This window comes from Haemaphysalis longicornis, unplaced genomic scaffold, assembly GCF_048455015.1.
Source record: "Haemaphysalis longicornis isolate Haplotype H1 unplaced genomic scaffold, Haemaphysalis longicornis Haplotype H1 scaffold_5, whole genome shotgun sequence".
Taxonomy (NCBI): Eukaryota; Metazoa; Arthropoda; class Arachnida; order Ixodida; family Ixodidae; genus Haemaphysalis; species Haemaphysalis longicornis.
In genome coordinates, this window is record NW_027526385.1 from 35,925,824 (window position 1) to 35,940,859 (window position 15,036).

A 15,036-nucleotide genomic window follows, 5' to 3' on the forward strand; every position below is an offset into this window, starting at 1 on the left:
GGGGAGCAGTTTGCACGGCACCTTCGAACGAAACACCCCAGCAATCATACGAGCTATAGGTCTCCTTCCATGTAAGCACAAACCGGCATTGCGTATTAAGTAACGCGGAATAAAGGACACTAAAAAACTACGTCTTCATGTAAAACAAGGCTAAACTGATTTCTAACAATCCCCCACAAAATAAATAAATGGCGTAAATCCGCAGGGTTAGCATCCTCTCTTCGCTTCCCAGAAAGCTGGCTTTCTGCATTATTATTTCAGAGCACTTTAGAAGCTCCCTTTTCGTTATAGCTTGTTCACTGTCACAATGTCAAGCGACGGCCGGAATGATGAGGTACAGCGAGATAACTAACCTAAGTAGAGAGCCACGGTTTTGTGGCGTAACGGACCCAAACAGACGCTTCGACAAACAAGCGGTTTATATAGTCAATCGTTCGAAACTCTAAAGCGCTGGCCCGCTGTTAAGCGCAAAAAACAAAAAAACTGCAGGTACATTTCAGGAATAGTTTTGTATATAACCGGTAGCCCCCGCGTTGAATTAGTTCGGAACACCTAGTGGGTAGGTTTTTACGATAGTAAACGAAAAAAGTGACCACCAAAAATAACGGGTTCGAAACTTCGCAGCAAGGCACCGGCGCGCGCAAGATGCCACTCACGCTGTTGCAGGAAGGGGCACGCGCTGACTGCGAAGGCGGGGAATTTCAATTGCATTGGACAAACGTCCATTCAGTTTATGAAGACGAGTGATGTTGGAATGCGAAGCGCCTGATGGTTTGTAGCATTGAGCGGAGAACGGTGCCACAGCCAATTATGGCGAAGCACCGACAGGTTTCACATTGAGTGGACCGCTTGAAATTTTCACAAGTATGTACCTGCTAGCTGCTGACCTTTATTGTGGCGCATTCAACGACTGAAAAAGTGGGGATTATGGTGCTTAGAAACTACATGTCAGGACGTTTGGTGAGCCCCCTACTAGCTCTTTCTTTTGTCACCCGTCTGGTGCCCTTCCATGATACTTCTTTCGCCACTTGAAGCAAAAATCTTTCGCGACGAATTCCCCCTTCCTTCTCCCTCTCTTTCTCTGTCCTTCGTTATTCTTACCTATACCCCTCCAGTCCTGCCTCTCCCCTTCCCAGGAGAGGGTTGCATGCCTCTCAACTCCTAGATGTGTTCGAAACATCCCCAGTCGAGTTCAGTTCCACAATTTATTCAAATCACTCAATCACTCATTCGCCGATAGATGTCACGAGTCTCTATGCTGAGGACGACCAGGCTCTTCTACGAAGTCGTATGGTGAGCGCTCCGGCCACGATGACGTCAACTGCACTAATTTTATTTAACGAATCGCTGCGTGCTGCACGTGCTGCCCTGATTTCACCCATGCGATGTGCAAAATTGCAAACAACGGGCCTCTTCGATTTACAGTCTCGGGCTCACCGCGGACTCCCCGAGAAGCAGTCCAACATTCGATTTTCCCGTGTATCCTTATGGCCTCGGGGAATCCTCGGACTACCCGCGGGCAGCCCGCGGGGAGCCAGAAGTGGAAAATCGAAGAATCCCAACGCTGCACGACTCTTCAAGTAGTTTAAGTGTGCCTTACCCTCATTGTGTGACAGCTATGCTTACCCGCCTCCTGGATTTAAACTATAAAGCTTTAACTTATATATCGAGAAGAAAAGCATTTTTCAGCCGTCTGTTTATAACAGCGCCTAAAATTACGGATGGTGCGAAAGGTAGCCAAAATGAAAACAAGAAAAAATTATAGGATCCCATCAGCTTGGTCTGAGCGAGCGAGCGAAGCAACTTTATTAAAAATGCCTGCAGAGCGATTAGCCGTCCTATGTAAGAAAGGTGCCACCTTGACGCGTCCATGACGCCTTCCCGGCTTTCGGCACCTGTACTCTGGCCGCGGCCTCACTACTCCCTTTGGTCGACTGCGCGTGACAGCCTCCCTATGATTTCGCTCGGTCGTTGCCTTTCGAGGGCCGCTGAGATCTGCTGGACGGCCTGGGCTTGGACTGCTTGATCGTAGCAACGCATTGCGGCCTCGAGCGGCGGCGGGAACGTTTTCATCGTTGTAGCTTGGTGTGGGTTCTGGGCACAGTCCAGAAGAATGTGAGCCGCAGTGGCTCTCTCCTTTCGGCACACACAACAAAGGTGACTTACAAAAACACTCGGATATATGTGCTTCATCAGCACCAGGGTGAGTAACGAACTTCTCTGTAGTTTTCGATATATTATTGCTTCCTCACGGGTTAAGCTCGGATGAGGTGGCGGCATAGTCATTCTATCTAGTCGGTACCACTTGACGATTTCGCTTTTCGCGGTCATCCTGTCCTTCGTTTCCCACCACCACGTCCTGTCAACCTTTTATTTTCCACTTCGGTGGGTATTTCCTTCTCTTCAAAACTCTAGTTGACCTCAGTCCAGTTTGTTTATTTTTAATTGGCGTCACCCGTGATACATATTTGGTACGGGTTGGGATTTTTATTTATATTATAGCCCTTTAGCTTTATGTCAACCGTAGCAGCAGCAGCACGGTTGGTTAGTCCTCGCGCCGCCGCGTTCGCCGTCTCGTTGTGGTTTGCGTTGCCGCGATCCGACACATCACTGCCCATATGCACCACAAACCTCTTAATCACAACACACCGACTTTAACTCGCGAGATCGACCGCGCGCAACACACGTGTGGCTTCACCGCACCCTCTTCCTCTGGCGTGTTTTTCACTGCCGTCCTAGAATCACAGAGCACAGTCGTGCACTCGGGGTCGGCGATGGCTAGGGCAATGGACACTTCCTCTGCTCGATGCGCCGCTCGAGTCCGCACACTCGCCGCCGTCCGTGTTGTACCGGTCGCTGCCCCTACAACTGCTGCGGCGAATGCCTTTCTGCCATCGGAATACTCTGCCGCATCCACAAACACAGCACCCTGGCCTTTGGCATGGAGATCGATGAGCGCCTTGGCCCTCGCCGCCCACCGCTCCTTGTTGAACGCGGGGTTCATATTTCTTGGCGCAGGACATACCCGCAACCCTCTGCTAATGGCTTCTGGTACAGGCACGTCTGTATTCTCGGGTCCCCCTTCCTTTGGCTCCAGGCCTAGGTCACGCAGCAATTGTCTACCCGTTCTTGTTTCCAATAGACGCACGACCTGGCGGTCCTCGGCGTCTCGATGATTTCTTCCAAGGTGTTATGCACTCCCAGGGCCAGATACTTTTCGGTGCTTGTGCAGTCGAGAAGTCCGAGTGCTGCCTTGAATGCTTTGCGGCCTTGAATGCTTTGCTCCAGGCGGCTGTCAAGCCTTTCAATACGCTCGTCCGTCTCGACTTCCTTGCTGGCCTCTTCTGCCTTCTTTACAATCTCGGTTGACCACTCCTCAATGTCTGTATTTTCGGTCTTCTCCTCGGGTTACAACCTCCGAAAGGCTTCCCAATCCGTAAGTCGATGTTTCCGAAATCTGCCTACTTCTTCGTCGCCACCGAGCTGGAAAGTGACCTCGACAACGTAGTGGTCACTGCCCAACTTGTGCCCCGTGTTTTGTCATTCAAAGTCCGCCGTACCACCGCCGTTTCGCCTGACGAAAGTGAGATCGGGAGTTGTGTCTCGGGTAATCGAGGTGCCGATTCTGGTAGGGTATGCTGGGTTGGTTATTAGATTTAAACCCAAGGCAGTAGCCTCTTGCAATGGGTCCCTGCCCTTTGCCAATGTTTTGTGGCAACCCCAGGATTGATTGAGCGCTGTTAAATCCCCGCAGATTAGCAGCCTGCTGTCGGACCCCGCGAAGTTGCACGCCTTGTGTAAGAGTGCTTTGAATTTCTGCGTTCCGTGTGAGGGGCAACTGTACAAGTTTACCCGAAAAGTGCTTTCCTTCTTTTACCGTGGTGTGCTCAATTTTGCTCCTACCCAGAAACTCGTGCTCGATATACGTGAGGTTTTTACTCACCAAGGTGCAAACTCCCCTGCCACTGCTGCCAGACACCGCCGGGAGGCTTGGCGAGCTAACGTGCGACAGATAATCCGAGAGCTTGACCTTTTCAATGCGGGTCTCTTGCAATATGAGGATATCTGGCTTTCTTGATACTTGTTGTCAGTGTTGCTGGAGTACAGCCTTTTTCCCGGCAAAACCGTTGCAATTCCAATGCCATACCAGGAGGCCTTTCACTACTCTTGTGGTTGCGGTGGTTCATGCCCTATACATGTTTGCTAAAAGTTAGCCTATTACGTCGCCAAATTCTGCACTGTAGTCGCCAATTGCCCGCATGTCTGTTCAATTGCTATGAAACGGTCGGTGATTGTCGTGGTGAACGTCGTGTGAATATACTCTTCAATGTGGTCGAGCCTATCTTCAAGGTTGTCGACCCTGTCGCTGGGTCCGCCGCTGTTACTGGGGCCTGGGGTCGTTAACTCCTCCGAAGACGTGGTCGTCTCCGTCTCGGAAGCAATGATGCCATACTTTTTAGATGCGACGCATCTCTTGCTCTGAGGCATGTGTCTCCTGCGTCGTCGGCGTCGCGGCGTCCGTCCGCATCCCTCCTCCGCTCGTCTCTCCCACAGCTGTGCGCAACACTCTCACTCCGGCTCATTATCATAACGACAGCTGGTGTGCTTGGTTGGCGCGCGCTTCTCTGCGTTAACGCTGCGTTAACAGCTGCTCCAGTGCGCATGTGCGCCCATGCGCGACTCATGTCCACGGTCTCCTATCCTTCATGCACTGTGAATATAAAGTGGGTATCGCGCCGCGGCGGTTCAGCCAAGCGCTCGCTCTGGCACATGACGTGACCTTGCTTGACTACTACTTCGTGCTTGACTACTTCGTGCTTGACTTGATTCTTCCGATGAAGAGGTGATGGAAGCGACTGTTCCTTCAGTGAGTGGTGTGACACAACCCAATATCAGCGTCCCCCCAAGCACTAAAGGCAGCGTTACGACAATCGCATGTGATGGAAAGGCATCCTACGCGTTCACAACACGTTTCACGCGATTTAGAGAATCAACCCAATGGAAACGCCAATTGAAGCCCCAGATGCATCGCATCACACCAGGGTTCCTTCGCGGGGAGATGGGGTTAATTTTCACCACACCGGGGTTATGCCCAAACTGTCTAGCGAGCCGAAGTCCTCGTTCGTTTTCCTCGGCAGGTCGGGTAGGCTTAGCGGCAGGCCGCCACCGCCGCCAAAACGAAGATCACATAAATCACCAAAAATTGTAGCGATTGCTCGAAACTGGTCCGGATCGACGCCTCGTTTCTTCACGCGCACATCAGTACCACTTATAGCGCGGTAATGTTAATTAACACTGAGAAAATTGACAGCAAAGGCGAAGCCGAAACAGTCTCCAGCGCTCTTCTTCTTCCCGAGAGACCCTTGGTCAGAGAAGTTTATTCTTTTACTGTCCTACATTCCTCACACGACGGCCGTACAGAATAAATCGCTGTTGTGACACCCGACCATGGTAGTTAAAAATGGCCTGGCAGGCCGTGGGAACGATACCCTTATACTGATCGGAAGTGACGCCTGGTGCCACCAGTGATTCATTATCGTCATGGCCTCAGTTTCTCTAGAGTTAAAAGGGCGTTTCGAGGTATATTTGCATGAAGTCATTACTTTGTGCAGAGAGATTAAAGCTTTGACAATGGGCTCCTATACAAATTCCTTATAACTGCGACAAAAACAATTCAAAAGGGGGGCACAATTATGTGCTATCAGATACGTTCAATCGGTGTTCACCATCATCTGCGGGTCGTATGAATATACTTGAAATTGAAAAGGCCGATTGTGACACATATGCTCCTCAGTAAACCCCCTAAAGCTTCTTCGAGCGAATTGAATCAGGGTACTTATCCTTCAGACCTGCAACGTGGTTGTGCTAGCTTTCATTACGTAAAGCGAAATTGACGCAATAGGAAGAAGTGCGATCACTTTTTACTGCAAAGCAATATATATCAACCTCTACCCCCTGTTTTCATTCCGGTGAAGCAGATTTATTCAGTGCCGCTTCCACGCTCCTTCTCGCCACTGCTGACACCACTTTCACAACTGTTATTCCCCTCACCAACAGAGACGCCTCTTTCATAAGCCTCGCAATCGGCTGATAACGGCGGTAGCGCCTTATCAGGCGTTACGAGAGCACGCTGCCGGCTTTGAACGCAGACGTGAGCCCATAATATTTTCGTCCCTGTACTGTACGCCTAAGCACGCACCTATCACTGTTTGCCGGATTATGCGTACACTGATTGGGGTAGAAGAAGGGGGCGTGCATGCACAGCTAGGGTTCATGCCGCTACCGATGACATGCGCGTTGTGCGTGCGTAAATTTAAACATGCAAGTCTTTCGGCTTAATGCGACCTGTCAGCTGTCCTCAATGGTTGAGGTGTTTGGGATTGGGTTGGTGTGTTAGACAGTAAATGCCTACGACGCGAGATGGAAACGGACAGCCAAATGTTTGTCCACCAGAATAAAGCTCGAGTCATTCCATGTTTTAACTGTCTATGAACATATGCATCTCGTTCAGTTGGAGGATGAATAACTGGAATCGCAGGAGCGTCTGCCGGAAGAGAAGCGCGAATAGGTGCAAAAATGGCAGAAAGGCACTGCCGCCCTCGTTTCTATCGCACGTTCTAGCTCGTAAAGTAGCTGGGAATCTCTCCCGCATGACCAGCACCGTCGGCGTGAGCCAATATATCTTGTTCAACTTGAAGGGCTTTCAGAGGGACAACTTTCGCGGTGCTTTTCATTTCTAGCACTGCCTTTTATTTCTAGTAGCGCGCACATAACTAGTTGTCGGTTTATCAGGCAAGAACTGGGAGTGGAGGGAACGAGTGGTGCACTCGCAATTATGGGTTTCGTGCCATCACTGGTGACATGTTCGTTGTGCTGGCGGGAGGTTTAAACGTGTACATCCATCGCCCAAATGCAAACTTTCTTTTGTCATTAGTGGTCTAAGAGATTGGTTTGGTGAGTTACGCAGACACCTAGATGCCTATGAAGCGGGAGGGAAACTGGCAGCTAGAAGGAATAAATTTTGAGTCTTTCAAAGTTTATGCGCTAAATGTTAATTACTCCATCGCCACTTGCAAACGAAGGTGTTTTGTTTCGTGGTTTTAGTGTACTGCGTCCGGCTTCGCAGCTAATCCTACTTCACAGAGTAAAAGGGCACTAATTTTTTCTAGTCGCATCGGTAACGACGACGACCATTTCTTGTACCTGCATCAACGGAAACGAACATGCACACAGAACAAATTTCCTGTATAAGTGCAATCGCTGTATCACTGTGAATATTAGCACTACTGAAACCATGGTGTAGGCTAACTAAAGGACATGTCTGTGCGAAACGCGCCGAAAAGGAGGTCTTGCTCTCATTGGCCCACCTAACCTGCGTGGTTCTCTCCTGGGGTTCTCGAACTTGTAGGTGTTTCGGTTACTGCTCTTAATAATACCACCGTCAATGAGTCATCGCCTCAGAATACACAACCTTCATTCTTGTCCACGCTGCGCAAAAGTGCTGACAAAAGAATTCCTTTGTCACAGGTCCAGCGCTGGTGATGCCGCCAACAACGTTACAAGGAACTTGTCCACCATCTAGTTTCATAGGTAACGAAAATGTTTCTGGCTACGTAGAATTTGAAGAACACTGCTACTGAAACTTCCGTTTTTTGCTTGCCTAAATAGGTGTCTCGTGAGTTTTAAAGTTAAAAGATAATCACAGGCCATCTCCCCTAACATTAAACTACGGGAGGAGTGAAGCATGCAGTGTATACGTCTATTCAAACATTGTAAGTCTCTCTCTTGCCACACGGCGCGCGCTGATTTTGAGACGTAGAAGCGCCGGTGGGAGGTGCACTCGTTCGCTTACTGAGGCGACGGTGCTGTCTCTTGCGTTAAACCGGATTAAAGCAAATAAATGAGGGACAGACAGGCCGCAAGTTTGCTTTGTGTCACAGGCCGCAGCAAGATAAGAAGTATGCGAAGAAGTAGCGCGAGGCGTTTGAAAACGCGTGTTCCGGTGTGTTCTATTGGTTCGCGTTTTTTGCCCATGGAGAGGAAACGCTCTAGCGCGAGACCTTGTGACAATACGTTCCGGTGTGTTTTTTTTTTTTAATACGGGTGGCGTTCTAGCACGGGGAGCTAGAAAACGAGTGTTCCGGTGTTTCAACAGCGTGACTACATGAGAGTATGACATCAGACGATGGCGACAAAGGAGATGACGATATGAGACGCCGACGCCAGATCCCCTAATCTGCATCGTTTCAAATAGCGCTCCTATTAAAATTAAATTTACGACCAGGAATACATAGATCAAGCGATATGAAGTTGGTGGCACAAGTTTACTCGAATGTTATTTCTAAAGGCCCAGTAAATTTACCCCACTTTGCAGTATCATTTCAATATCACGAACTAAATTTGTAGCCATGATCCAAGCAGTCGATTTGTGCTTTCATAATATGTGGGAACACAGCGCTTAGATTTCGTTTGGAAGCCACTCATGCCGCTGAATGTCGCCACATCCAGGACGCGTTAAAAAGGTAAAGCAGGTTTTTCCAAAATATAACTTTGTTTACCACTACGTACTCTAGGTATAGAATCAACCCTATTTGAAGGAAACTAAGCAAAATAATGTACCGCTCTTTCGAAAAGACAACAATCAGGAACCGCCAAGATTTACGAAATTAAGTCCACAACCAAACAAAGCAACTCAGACGCAAGTTGTGTAATTACGTAAAGGTTCCTGTGTACTGTGTAAAGTACGATATAGACAGTGTGCTCTTAATGCGAACACCTTTTTTATCGGGGCGGTTTACCGCACTTCGATTGTACGCCCTAGTGCTTTACTGATACTGGCATTCCTTGGCTTCCCCAAGCCATAGAATGCATGGCTGGGGAAATGCTTCCCCCAGAATGCCTTTCCCCAGAAAGTTGGCTCTCCGGCCGCCTAGTTTGGCTTGATTTTGATGACATCAGTGAAAGTGCAAGCTTCGATTTAAAAATTTGAAGCTGCATTGGCGGGAAAGTTTTGTGCTTCAAGGCACTTGAGCCTAGCGATAATTTTAGCTGCGTGAACCGCAGTGTTGGCAGTGCTCATTTCTTGGGTTCCAGCCAGCATTCATTCGGGGTGGGGGGGGGGAAGGACGTCGTAAGCGGCCGACTATTATTTTTGTCCCTGTTGCTCTTTCTCTTTTTAGAGGAGGCCCAACACTGCGACGACAAGTTTAAATGGACCAAGGATGAAAATTCTTCGACCTGTGTCACTCGCAATTTCCTCATCATGTGGAAACACATTTTGGTAAGTAACACTTATAAAACCATTTCGCGTTAAGAACATTGCCAGAAATCTCAGACAACGTCCCACTTGTGCACTGCGGTGAGGTGAAACGTCAAAAAGAAGTGCTGGCATCAGGTTTCATCATTTCCACCAGAGAACACTAATACTCGCAAGAGAAGTCTAACTACGTAGGAAAAAATTACCGCAAAGTATCTTACATCGTGCACCGAATTCAAAAGCGTTCCCTGATAAGCAGCAGAGGTCGCTATATTTCGTTTTGTACCCCTATCACACGGGCACTTTCAATGGCGAATAAGACGATCCGGATCGACCTTAACCCGGATGGGTGCTGCCACGCGCGAGTTTCAATCGCGATTGAGACCTATCCCGCTCGAGCTCAATCCTTGGAACCCAAGAGCGGCGGAGGATTGTAAGCGCAATCAGATACAAGCGGTTGTTCAATCATTCACGCCGAGTAATGGAACAGAAGGGGACAACTTCAACTAACACCTCAAATTGTAGCAAGTTACTGTACCTACATAAACGTGCGTTAAGGTTTATATAGTTACGTATACCTACAACTGCGCAGAGTTATGGGCGACGGCCGCGAAATACATTTCTGGCGCCCTCTGGCGCAACTGAGTGCAACCGGCAGAACTTCACAATCGGGATTGAAAGTGCCGCCTGGCAAATATATTAATTATATTTCGTGTATGTGCGAAAGCGATGTGGCAGCACCTCGTAGCGGCGACGTGCCAATCACCCGTAAACATCATCAAATCTAGGTTGTAAATCAATGTACTTGCTGCAAAGGGGTTTAGCAAGATGACGAGACTCGCATAAATAAATTACCTAATCCTTCTTTTATTGGGAGCGAAAACGTTGTGGGGATCAAAGTCCCCGTTCTGATTGATTGCCACCCTGACACTCCTGTATGTATCTCTAGGAGTCGCAGGACATCGAAACGGTGAAGTTCTCGCTTGCATCTCTCGTTGATGACATCACATCACCGACAGACGTGCGAAAATTGCCCACCTTTCTGAAAGAACTCCTTCCAAGGATTCTCATACTCTTTCGGGACGTAGACAATACTCGGAAGTCTAAACTCGGAAGAAGCTTTCCCGAAACTGTCGCCGAGCTGGTCAGCAGGGTCATGCTGAAGACACACGCATGGAACGGCATCCCACAGGTGGGCACATCCTTGGGACTGAATCCTGGGGGCCCGTTTTTTACAAGAATCGCAGTTGTGCCACCTATTTTCGAATTTTCGAAACACCGCGAAAAAAGCCATCTAGGCTTTCTGCCACCACGATGTGGCCAAACTATATTCGCCTTAATAACTATATAGCACCCAAACAACGTCTACTTCTTCAATATAAGAGAAGGGGAGCTTCTTTTTATTCAATACGTATTCAAGCAGCAGAAAATGTATTGTAGCAATACCAAGTGCTGTATGATGCATATTGTTGTTAAACGTAATCACTGTTTTGTCAAGTTTACGTAGTGCAGAGTGAGTGAAAACGTGCATACAGTGAAATTGTCTTGAAAATTTCGGCGTTGTACGTCAGTCGATGCTGTCGCTGGTATTTTTTCGGAGCGACCGTTTTGCTAGGCACTACAACTTTGTATAACCTTGACTCTGCCTTTATGGCAAATGTTCACATGTCGAGTGTTCTGAACTGTTTTTGATGCAGGAGGAGCGACGTGACACGTCCGACGAATTGGACAACATAGTCCAGGAATTTTCTTCGGAACTCGCTCGTCTAGTCGCAAGGGCCAGAAATGTGGTCTCGAACGCGTATCACAGTGAGCGATAACTATACCTCCGGCTGTTGAAGGCTTGCCCGGGGAAACAGAAGGACTTCAAGGAAGTGCCTTCAAGGCCGATTGTACCCGTTTTCGTGACGATTATAAACCCTTTCTCGCGGCCATATTCTCCTGCACAAAAGCCTTTGGTTTCTATTCTCACACATCTTTTCGTAGACCTCTAGTAGGCAATACAATTTTTTAGAAGCAAAACGTAAACGCTTTAATTGGGCATTCTACATTTGAAACAATTTTCGCAAACAGACGCGGCAGCGGAGAATGGGGTACATATTTAGACATGGTGGAGTGCATAAATTTTGTTAGTAAGGATACTAGGGAGGATACTGCACCTGGTAATCCATATCGTCATATGGTTTTATGGGAAGACCCCCTATTGTAGCTTGGGCTTGGCATTCCAAGTGGATTCTTTTGTGGTTTTGGGGATTTGCTTTCTTCACTATGCATTAACCCATCTATGAGCTAGGAGGAAGCCGAAATCCTCCCTGTTCTGTGATAGCCGTGTTCGGTGAAACGGCAGGCAGTGCGTAATCGTTCCTGACGCTGGTCCTGCCGCAGCCGAAGGACGTATGACTGAGCGGGTCATATGCCACCGCAAAAGATGTAACTGACAATAAAAAAGAAACAAAACGTACTGCAACGAAGACAAGATACGACACATAGGCACCTGTATCTGTCCTATCTTGTCTTAGTCCACGACTGCTTAACCACACGTTTTCTTTTATCTTCAAATATGAACCAACTTGCCCAGCAACAAGTTTTTTTAAACTACAGCTGACGGTCGGTGAACCGGTTAACCACGAAGACGACGCTTTCATAGGCACACTCAAGAAGCTTTCCAATCAATTCGAACAACCTATTGCATGAAATAATGCTACAATGAATAACATTATAGTCTCTATGCGTTCCCCCAAAATATTGACATTGTTGTTATCTACCGGCTTGTCCTGCAGAGTAGTAAGCTGAGATGATTAAGGCCAATTGAAGGCCAATTGTTTCAAGCTTTCGATCTTATCCCGCTGGGAACGGTAATCTCCCAATCAACGACCACTCAACGCCCTTGACGTATATTCTCTGGTAAACTGACTGAAGCTTCATGAACTTGTCTCTTGCAAGCCTTGATTCCGTTTTCATGATACGCGTATAGTTTAAATGGGTGCAGACGCCCACAGCCGTTGCCTTTTTCTCACGCTGGCCGCCCTGCGAAAGAAACATGGAGGCAGAATCCGTTCGTTTACGGCATGTTAACTGTGCCGTGTATAATAAGGCGATGTTGAGGAGAAAGCCTACTCAGGAACACGAAGTGGGTACAGTTGATGTCACCCTGCCTCTAATGTTGACCTTTCAGGGCTTCGTTCCTTGCGTCCTACGTCGGTTCCGGCAGTGCAGACAGCCCAAAGCATTATACAAAGAAAAGCCACCAGAAAGCTTTTGTTTTTATAATGGTGCCCGCGCCCGCGCAGGAATATTTTCGCAAGCGTGATGTGTGGTCGCGGTCTGTTGCCATTTGCGCTTCACAGCTGAGTTGAGAATTTTACGTTCTAGTGCGAGTTATGGCCGTTGTATTCCTCGTCTAGAGGAGGAGGAATAAACATTTTATTGAGCAGTCAATGTTGTTGGCTTGACGGCCAGTTGTTGGCTTGACGACCTCCTTATTCCAGGAAGCCCTGGCTCTTGGCGGCCTGTCTCGCCTGGTCGAGCCGATGTTGTTGGGAATCCAGGTTGTAGCTGGTCAACCGACCCTCTCACTGCTAGAATTTGGATTTGGGGCAAGGGATGGTGGGTGGCGGCACTCCCATACTATGTGACAGAGAGTGCATGACTCTATGGAGAACTTACAGGTGTATGTGTACAATGGCGTATGCATTGAGTGTAGTAAAGTACCATGTAAAAAGGTGTTATTTTTTAGCTGTCTGTAGATGACCATGTCTTCGCGAGACTTGTTGATATTTTTCTTCGTTCCAGTTTCTTTGTCCAAAGTGGTAGTGGGCCAGGATGTTACTGTACTTTCTGGGGATTATTTCTCGGGTTTGGCCTATGGAAGGACCAGCTGACATCCAAGAAGGAGGCGGCAGGTGTGTATGAGCTCGCGCTGCGGCATGAGCCACCTCATTCCTATTCAGGGGTGAATTTTGGTGAATTTTTCGCTCAGGGAGCATCTGCTTTGGCAACCTACGTAAGTCTATTAGAGGTAAAAATTCCACTTTTGAGCGTTCAATGGCCTTCCACAAAAACCGTTTAGGTCCAAGGAGTTCCAAATGATGCCTTTTTGGGGAATAGCGAGAGTATATTCCGAAAAACTTTGTCCCTTTAAAATATAAAAGATCGCCGCCCTTCTAGCGGTTTGCTTTCATGTTACGTTCAGGAGTACATGGGCACCCTGAACAGCGGTGCTGCCGCTCTTTCGTTATTTCGGAGATTTTAATGGTGTATGGAAGCATCAGACGCCTGCGTTAACAACCCCATCGGGCCTACAAACAGTGCTGCAAACCTCCGAAGAAACTTTTCCCCGAGCTCGTATGAAAAAATTTCCTAGATTTCCCTAGATTTCTGCTGAATGCGGTTATCACATGTTTTCTCTCAGATATTCTGTTTGTGCTAGCGATATGACTGTGTCACGCGTCTGACACGGCAGAAAAATGAGGCTCAAGTTGATTCATTCGATGGCAACACAATATATTTACAGAACAAAACCACTCAAATGAACGGAATCGTAGCGACTGAACAAACATACATCACACTAAACAGCAAAAACAGGCACGACCTCACACTCCAAAAAATCTAGCGAAAACGTCACTATAATACATGAACTGTCTATGATACCGAAGTCAAACAAGTCCTACCCTGCAGCACATCGAAGCCGCTGCGATGCCGATGACGTGGACCGGCGGGTAGGCTTCCACGTCACCGAACGTCGCCGAACGTCGGGATGACCCGTGCTGGTGCGTCGTGGTCCGGATGACCGCGGTGCGATGACACGGCTTCGCCGAGCAGCGCGGCTCAGCAGGAAGCCAGCAGTGCGAAGCTGCTGGTCATAGGTGGTCCCGAGCTGTCCGCTGCCAGACAGTGCGATGCCACTGGTGCGTCGTGGGGCACGGCTCGACAGGTCACCCGCAGGAGGCCAGCAGAGCGAAGCCGCTGCCAATCGGTGGTTCCGGGCAGCCCACTGCCAAATGGTGCGATGCCGCTGGTGCGTTGTTGGGCACGGCCCGAACTTGCCACCGTTCCTCCAAGACCTCATTCCACTCTCTGTACACTCCAATTTCGTCGTCCTCCTCTTCACCTCACATTCTGTCGTGTGAGTATCCTAGGATCGTGTGAGGAGGTTGATCCAGCCAACCTCCTCCTCCTCTTAATCACTCCGTGTAGGTTCTTCATTGGCCCCTTCCAAATCCTTCTCGCATCTCGTAGTCTGATTCTTCTTTCTCTTTGTCTTTTCTTCCATAATCTTCGTCTCCGGCCAATCCCCTTTGGGTATCTGTTCTTCTTACCACATGACAGACTGCCGCATTTACTTTTAAGACATAAATATGAATTCGTTTGAAATCATTTTTGAAGTAACGGTGATAAAACTGAAATAAATCTTGCAGCACAATTTGTTATGCTTCAGTATTCCATTTCATCAAACCACAAAAGCAATAGAGGTCATCTCGTGGAGGGGACATGTAATAGCGAATAATACCTATAAAAATTACCTAGAAAACAAACGCAATAGCTCGGTGCAAAAACAACGATACGACATTCCCAGAAGCAGACGTGTTACAGCGCATTGTATATATATACCAGGGACGTGTTAAATTATAAAAATAACCTAATCAAGAACGCCGCAGTTCAATGCAAAACACAAATCTCTTGTACTAACACAGTGCACTTGTACTAGTATCCAAGTATATAAAAAAGAAGGATAACAGGAACGAGCACAGACGTTGAGCAGTGCATATATTCGAAGATGA

The 15,036-nt window shown here is 48.1% G+C and overlaps 1 long non-coding RNA gene across 1 annotated transcript; it reads left to right on the forward strand.

Moving 5' to 3' along the window:
* Positions 1–7,525: 7,525 nt before the first annotated feature.
* Positions 7,526–10,431, forward strand: LOC144139156 (uncharacterized). The gene is made up of 3 exons (XR_013316079.1): positions 7,526–7,590; positions 9,180–9,280; positions 10,206–10,431. It is a non-coding gene; the product is annotated as an uncharacterized LOC144139156 (long non-coding RNA).
* The last annotated feature ends 4,605 nt before the right edge of the window (positions 10,432–15,036 follow it).